This window comes from Mobula hypostoma, chromosome 2 (assembly GCF_963921235.1).
Source record: "Mobula hypostoma chromosome 2, sMobHyp1.1, whole genome shotgun sequence".
NCBI classification, from domain to species: Eukaryota; Metazoa; Chordata; class Chondrichthyes; order Myliobatiformes; family Myliobatidae; genus Mobula; species Mobula hypostoma.
In genome coordinates this window covers 228,566,710-228,575,816 of record NC_086098.1, presented here as the reverse complement: position 1 = coordinate 228,575,816, position 9,107 = coordinate 228,566,710, and positions in this window count along the sequence as shown.

The following is a 9,107-nucleotide window of genomic DNA, read 5'->3' as shown; positions in this document are numbered from 1 at the left end:
ATCGTGGCTCATTCGACATTCCTCAAATCCCCTTCTTATATAACTCTTCATTCCCTTACTGATCACATCCTTAAAATATACACAATGAATCGGTCCCACAGTTCTCTGTGTCAATGTCACAGATACAATGCTGAGAGAGAAGTTTTGGAATCGGTATTATTATCACTTGTATTAAGGTATAGTGAAAGGCTTTTCTTGCATGACCGATTGAAGTAGTACAGGAATAAGGTAAAACAACAGAATGCAGAATTAAGAGTTGTGTCCACAATTCTCTGCAGATTTCTTTTTTGCGGTCACTCAGCCGTGATACAGCCAGACAGGATGCTTCTATAGTGCAACAATAAAAATCGGTTAGCGTCGTTGGGTCAAAAAGGGTGAGAGAAGGGAACATACACCAGTCCACATAGAAGGAGCAGAAGTGGAAAGGGTAGAGAATAAAGGATCTAGTGCTTGCCCCGCGTATATGACAAATAAACTTATCTTGGGCTTCAAGCCGGGTACAGGTGGATCAGAGGAAACCCGATTGGATGAGGACTAACCAATCAGAAGGGACGGCGACAGGGATATCTATATATATCAACCGACGAGACAAGCCCAGGTGTCATTCCTGATGAAGATAGCCGAGTTTGTCATTAAAACATCAATTAAAATCGAAGCAACACACATAAAAGTTGCTGGTGAACGCCAGGTAGCATCTCTAGGAAGAGGTACAGTTGACATCTGTACCCCGGCTGGAAGCCCGAGAAGAGTTTATTCTGAAAGGGTGAGCAGTTTCAAGTTCCTGGGTGTCAACAGCTGCGAGGATCTTTATGAGCCCAACATATCGATGCAACTACAACGATATGTTGGGTCCAGGATAGTGAAATGTTTCATCGGGAGTTTGAGGCGATTTGGTATGTCACCAAAGATACTCGTAAATTTCTACAGATGTACTAAGGAGAGCATTCTTATTGGCTGCATCACCGTCTAGCATAGGAGAGGGGGCTATTGCACAGGATCGAAATAAGCTGCAGAACTAAGATAAGCATCCATCACCCAGGTCATGCCTTGTGCTCATTGCTACCGTCAGAAAAGAGGTACAAAAGCCTGAAGGGACGCGCTCAAAAATTCGAGGACAGCTTCTTCCCCTCTGTCATTTGAGTTCTGAATGAACATTGAACCCATGGATACTACCTCACTACTTCTTTATTTCAATTTTTTTGCACTACTTACTTAACTGTGTTATATATAAAATGTACCTTCCTACCAGAATTCATAGTTTCTTTTTTTCCCCCATTGTTATGTATTGCATTCAGTTGCAGAAAGAGTTGTTGGCTCCAGATCTCAAAGTTTGGTGACGAGTTTGCTTTGAATTAGAGGTAGAGCTGTAAACCACAGTTCTTACTGTCCAGAGAAATGTGTAGAGCCAGGTCCACCAAGGATCTATTCCAATGGTTGGCAAATGACAGTAGGTTGGGGTTGTCTGGGAGGCTGGAATTAATGTGTAGTAGTTGCCACCCTCTCAAAGTACATTGTGATGGTGGATGCCCTAACCACTGGGGTAGTCATTGAAGTGCATTACCTTGTTTTTATTTGGTACTGGGATGATACTTATCTTTTTAAAGCAGATGGGAAGTGTCTGCAAATTCCTCCACCAGCTGATCTGCACAGGATCGAAGAACACGGCCGGGGACACCACGTGGGCCAGCTGTGGGTTCAGTTTTCCCAAAGACAGATCTTAAGTCCACAGTAGTAACTACCAGTTCGGGTGGATTGGAGATTGCTGGGGTAGTATAAGTACTTTGATAATAAATTTACTTTGAACTTCTGTTCAAAAGGTACATAAAATGCATTAAGCTCATTGGGAGGGGATGTGCTGATTTGGTGATGGTGCCTGGACTTTGTTTTGTAGACATTGATGCATGAAGAGGAACCGCTTCATCGAGCACCTCTGCCCCCTCTGCTAAAAGTGGAACTTCCCAGAGGCCAACCATTTTAATCCCTCTCCCCATTACCGTTCTGACTTGTCAGTCCACGGGCTCCTCTCTTGCCTGGAGTCAATTTTCAGGTGTGAGATGTATTACCTCATATTCCTCTAGTTAGCCTCCAACCTGATGGAGAGAACATTGGTTTCTCCCTCCAGTAATTTTTTCCTCCTCCTTTCCCCCAACCCCCATTACTCCCCATTCTGGCCTCTTACCTCTTCTTCCTCTCCAGACCTTTACCTCTTCTACCCATCATCTTCTAGATAATCTTCCTCCCCGTCCCCCACTTTATTCTAGCATCTTCCCCCTTCCTTTCCAATCCCGAAGAAGGGTTTCGGACAAAACGTTGACGGTTTATTCATTTCCATAGATAATACCTTACCTGCTGAGTTCCTCAAGCATTTTGTGCGTGTTGCTTTGTAGCATGTAAGCTCTGGCCTGACTTGACAACTGCCCTGTGACTCTATTTTGGGCTGATGTTTTATTTTGGCATTCCCAGTTATTAATGGGCCTACCTTATTCTTAGGCCATGATTTCTGTTTGTCAGCTTTCTCATGAGAAGAAATATCCTCTCTGCCTTTACCCTGTCAAAATGCTTTACCTCCTTGCCTATGATACAGAGATAGGTGGCAGGGCAGATAGTAGGGAGTCCGCAGAAGGACTTGGACAGATTGGGAGAATGGGCAAAGAAGTGATCAATAGGAGATAGTGTAGAGAAGTGTATCATCATATACTTTGGCAGAAGGAATAAAGGTGTAGACTATTTTATGAACGGGGAGAAAATTCAAAAATCAGGGGTGCAAAGGGATTGGGGAGTTATTGTTCAGAATTCCCTAAAGGTTAAGTTGTAGGTTGAGTTGGTAGGAGGACTAGAATACGAGAGCAAAGATGTGATGCTGAGGCTTTCAGAGATGTTGATCAAACCACACTGAGTATTGTGAGCAGTTTGGAGCCCCTTATCTAGAAAAGATGTGCTGCCATTGGAGAGGGTCCACAGGAGATTCACAAGAACGATTCCAGGAATAAATGGTTAACATATGAGGATTGTTTGATGGCTTTGGGCCTGGACTTAATGAAGGTTAGAAGAATAGTGGGGGGGGGGGGGTGAGGCAAGAGGTGTCGGGGACTATCTCATTGAAACCTATTCAAATATTGAAAAGCATAGATAGCCGTGGATGTGGAGATAATGTTTGCTATACTGGGTGAGTCCATTCAGAAAGGAGACAAAGAGGAATTTCTTTAGCCAGATGGCTGTGAATTGCCATGGACAGCTGTGTAGGCCAAGTCATTGAGTATATTTAAAGTGGAGGTTGAATGGTTCTTGGTTAGCCTGGGCATCAAAGACTACAGAGAGAAGATAGGAGAATGGGGTTGAGAGGAATATAAATCAGCCATGATGGAATGGCAGAGTAGCCTAATTCTGCTCCTATCTCTTATAGTCTAAACTTGTCAATGTTCTTGTATGCAAACCCAGTCCTGATGCGGAGGTTTGAACCAAAACAGCAACAATTCTGCCCACCCACCAGATGCTGCTAGACCTGCTGAGTTCCTGAGTTCCTCCAGCGGCCTGGATTTTGCTCAATAATCTTGCATGTTTCATTGAGGACAGTTCATTTTTCTAAACTCCAATAAATTCCCAAACCACTTAATCTTTCCTCAGGATCACCTTAGTGAATATTCTCTGAACGGCAAACAGAAGGTGGAAGCAAAATGGTTCACATTACAAACAGAAAGAAACATGTAGGATGGCATCAAGATCATTAAGGTTATGCACAAGTGACGAAAGGAGTGAACCACCTCACAAACATCCCACCCACCCCACCAGGCACCAGCTGCATCATCTGAGAAGATCTGTGGTTCCTACATTGGCTTCATGAATTAGCACAAAACTTGAGTGAAGCAAGTCATCCTCCATTCTGAATGACGGCTTAATTTGATCAAAATAAACTGTTATTGGAGGATGGTTGAGTCATGACAAAGCATTGATTGTGTTGTTCCAGTCTTCACCAGTTGTCTCTAGGGAACAGCAACCCAAGATCCCAGTTATCTACTTCAGGTGCTCTGTGGAATCGAACAAGCTGTCATTCTATTTAGCCTCTGCTTCTAATTGTTCTTTTCTTATTCTTTCCCACCATCTTCTTCAAAGTGATAAGACAGCAAGCAACATGAGATTTCAGTAAATGTTATATTCATTTAAATGAGGTGTTTGGACTTGTCTGCCCAAAAGCCAAGAAACTAATTGTAAGATAAGAGATCAAGAACAAAAAGTATAAACATCATATGGCACCTGTAGTTTATCCTCTGGAAAAAAAAAATAAATGTAACTCTAATTGTAATCCATCTTTTAAAACAAAGAAATCTTTGCATCTTTCAGAATCTGGGCATCACTGGCAAGATCAGCATTTATACCCACTCCTAAATACTGTTCTATACCTCCTGGTGCTCTTGCCCTTTTTTTGGTGGTGAAGGTTATGAGTTGGAGTTGTGGTGGTGCACTGCTGGAAAAACTAGTCCTAAATGGTGGAGATTGAGTCAGTGGGGCAGGGAACAAATGCTTAGGGTGGCGAACGAAGTACTGATGATGCGATGATCCTGGATGGTGTCAACTTTCTTGGTGCTGCATTTATCTAGGCAATTGCAGAATATTGTATTGAAACCCTACATGCCTTGTAGATGACAGCACACAATCACAGCAGGAAAAATGGTTCAACTGGGGATTATAGGAAAAATGACAGTATTAAATCTAAGTAATGACGCATTAAGTTACCATGAAATCAGTTTGATTTGCAACTTTCTAGAAATCAGTAACATTCATTTGACTTTCATTAAGTTGTTATGTGGCCAAGTGGTTAAGGCGTCGGTCTAGTGATCTGAAGGTCGCTAGTTTGAGCCTCAGCTGAGGCAACGTGTTGTGTCCTTGAACAAGGCACTTAACCACACATTGCTCTGTGCCTAGCGCCCTTCCCTTGGACAACATCGGTGGCGTGGAGAGGGGACACTTGCAGCATGGGCAACTGCCGGTCTTTCATACAATGCCCAGGCCTGTGGCCTGGAAACCTTCCAAGGCGCAAATCCATGGTCTCATGAGACAATCGGATGCCTATTATAAGAAAGAAAAGGAAAAAAGAAGCTTTGTACTTTAAGACATTGTCGGTTGTGGTTAAGCTGATGTTGCTTCATAATAAAAACATTTGAAAACAAAAAGAATATCAGTAACTGATGAATGAAATTGATAGAAAGTAAAATGAGACAAAACTAGAAAGAACATAACATAATGTCAGAATTTCTACAAGGTAAAGACAATACAAATATGAGCAGAATTTATAATGAAATAAAAATGGTAGAGGAATTAAATAAGCAAAAATATGGATTCTATGTGTTTAAAAACAGGAGGGCCATCACGTTACGGGCTGTGACGACTGCAACTTGATTGGAGATCCAACCACAATTTACATGCCACATCCTGTGATAGAGTCCATAGGACCATAAGACATAAGAGCACAATTAGGCCATCTGGCCCATCAAGTCTGCTCCGCCATTTAATCATGGCTGATACTTTTTTAAAAAAATCTCGTCCTCAACCCCATTTTCTGGTCTTCTCCCTGTAACCTTTGATGTCGTGTCCAATCAAGAACCTATCAATCTCTGTCTTAAATACACCCAACGACCTGGCCTCCACAGCTGCATGCGGCAACAAATTCCACAAATTCATCACCTTTTGGCTAAAGAAATTTCTCTGCATCTGTTTTGAATGGACGCCCCTCTATCCTGAGGCTGTGCCCTCTTATCCTAGACTCTCCCACCATGGGAAACATCCTTTCCACATCTACTATATCAAGGCCTTCCAACATTCGAAAAGTTTCAATGAGAGCACCCCCCCCCCCCATCCTTCTGAATTCCAGCCAGTACAGAGCCATAGCCATCAAACTTTCTACATATGAGAACCTTTTCATTCCTGGAATCATCCTTGTGAACCTCCTCTGGACCCTCTCCAATGCCAGCACATCTTTTCTACTGTTCACAATACTCAAGATGAGGCCTCACCAGTGCTTTATAAAGCCTCAGCATCACATCCTTGCTCTTGCATTCTAGACCTCTTGAAGTGAATGCTAGCATGGCATTTGCCTTCCTCACCACCGACTCAACCTGTAAGTTAACCTTCAGGGTATTCTGCACAAGGACTCTCAAGTCTTTCTGCATCTCAGATTCCTGGATTTTCTCCCCGTTTAGAAAATAATCGGCACATTTATTTCTACTACCGAAGTGCATGACCATGCATTTCCAACATTTTATTTCATTTGCCACTTTCTTGCTCATTCTCCTAATCTGTCCAGGTCCTTCTGCATCTTACCTGTTTCCTCAACACTACCTGCCCATCCACAAATCTTCATATCATCAGCAAACTTGGCAACAAAGCCATCTATTCCATCATCTAAATCATTTATATACAGCATAAAAAGAAGTGGTCCCAACACTGATCCCTGCGGAACACCACTAGTCACTGGCAGCCAACCAGAAAAGGATTATTTTATTCCCACTTACTGCCTCCTACCAATCAGCCAATGCTCTAACCATGTTAGTAACTTCACTGTAATATCATGGGTTCTTAACTTGGTAAGCAGCCTCATCTGTGGCATCTTGTCAAAGGCCTTCTGAAAGTCCAAATATACAGCATCCACTGCATCCCCTTTATCTATCCTACTTGTAATCTCCTCAAAGAATTTCAACATTTTCATCAGGCAGGATTTTCCCTAAAGGAAACCATGCTGACTTTGTACTATCTTGTCCTGTGTCACCAAGTACATCATCTCATCCTTAACAGTTGACTCTAATATCTTCCCAACCACTGAAGTCAGGCTAACTGGTCTATAATTTCCTTACTGCTGCCTTCCTCCTTTCCTAAAGAGTGAGTGACATTTGCAATTTTCCAGTCCTCTGGCACCTTGCCAGAATCCAATGATTTTTGAAAGAGTCAACTGAAAGTGAATTAAGAAAGGTACTGGATGATGCCACAACAGTGTTCAGGGACGCCACTGGAAAACTCAAACATATCACAAGTAAAATAGTGTTAAATGAAAATGCCACACTCAAGTTTTACAAAGCCCATCCAGTTCCTTATACCATCCGTGATAAAGTAGCCAGTGAGCTAGATCACATGGAGGCTGAAGGAATTCTTTGCAAGGTTGAGTAGAGCCTAGAGGCAACGCCAGTGGTCCCACTAGCCACGAAGAATGGGTCTATCAAGATCTTTGGTGATTTTAAGTTCACCATCAACCCAGTACTGAAACTAGATCAAAACCCTCTGCTCAGGATGGGGGATATCTTTGCAAACCTTTCTGGAGAAAATCACTTCAGCAAAGTGGACTTAGCTGAGACATGCCTAAGGAAGGAGATGTAAGCCGAGTCTGAAGTGTTTCTCATGAGCAACACTCAAAGCGCTTTATTCGGCTTATTTTTGGAGCGGCATCTGCACCAGCACTCTGTAGGCGAGGATGTCAAGGAGCATCTCCAAAAACTCATGACAGTGTTAAAGAGGTTCGAAGATCATGAGCTCAGGGCAAGGTGTGACAAGTGTGAATTCTTTAAACCAAGCCTCACTTTCTGTGGTCATACAATTGACGCACAAGGATTACACAAGTGTGCTGAGAAAATTCAAGCAGTGGTGGATGTCCCAAGGCCAAAGGACATGCCACAGTTATGGTCCTTTTTAGAATTTGTCAATTATAACAGGGTTTGGCTACAATGTTCCACCCCCTTGAACTCATTACTACAGATCAGGAAGAAATGGCAAAGGACAAAGCAGTGAGAGGCAGCTTTCCAAAAGGTAAAGGGAATGGTGATGTCAGACACTGTACTCACATTCTGATCCACGTCATCCGGGGAAGCTTGCCATGCACTGTTCAGGATGCCAACATGTCTTGAACACAACCAGAGCTGTCAGAACCACTTCCTGCAGTCAGAGTCAACTTCTACAACCACCACAAAGGAAGCCCCAGAACCCAAGATTGCTTCACAATCAGAAGTCTCTCCTACCAAGCAGTGCAATCCCTTGTCAGGAAAGACGTTATCTCACAAGAGTAAGAACTCACTGATTAAATCTTTAGGCCTGAATGGGACAAGTTAAAATGATGTACAGGGAGAGCCAGAGATAGATGTATTCCATACTGAGTTGCAGTTTAGAGCTAAGCAGGGAGAGAACTGTGTATTTAATATTTCAGCGTTATTTGAGTAATATTGTGAATACATTTGATTAAGCATTCTTTGTTTACATAATGCATTGCAGATTATATGTAAAAGTATGTAAATTACATGTCACCATGCCACTACACCATATTTGCACTTCTCGCTAAAAAGTAAAACCAAGAATCACACAAGTTATTCCTGGCTCTGTGTCTTCTTTTGAATTAGTTTTTGTGTTTCAGAGTTCTAAGACAATACTCATCACTGAAAGCCTTGTTAAAATGCATCATAGTGACAATCCACAAAGGGCGGGGGGGTGCTGGGGGAATATCTACTGCTGTCACAGCACTAGCTTTGAAAATTGCATCTTGTCATTGGCAGTACTGCAGCCTTTCCACATAGCTGGTTATGATCTTGTGCATCTGCCTTTATCTTGTACGTTAAACATATTCAAGATCATTGAATATATTGGCACAGATGAAGGTCCCCTAAAAGTTCTTAGAAAGCAGAGTTTTCCCAGCCCCACCCCAGATCCCAGTCCAGAAGCTAATTCTTATATCTAAATAGAGCCCAGATTGAGTAGAATGTTAGAAAGTACTTGAATAAAAACCTATATTTTTCTAGATGTTATATTTCTGAGCATTTCACAAGAGATGCAGAGGGGAGATAAGAATTATGATGAACAGTGATCAACATGAAATGTTAATTCTGAGAGCTCCAGAAAGTTCTGTTTTTATTTCCCCTGATCAACTCTCTTTGTAAATATGGACTTCTATATGGCAATCAAAAGTCCATTTATAAAACAATGCAGTCAGAGAACTAGGAAGTTCATTCAATAGCCTTCGAGTGAGAAAGTGGAGATGTGAAGACAATGAAAATCTGATTTTGGAGTTGAATGGGGTGAGAAAGTATTGTGATGGACTTGGATCACCAACTCTTGATTTGGCTTTGCTTAAAAAGAGG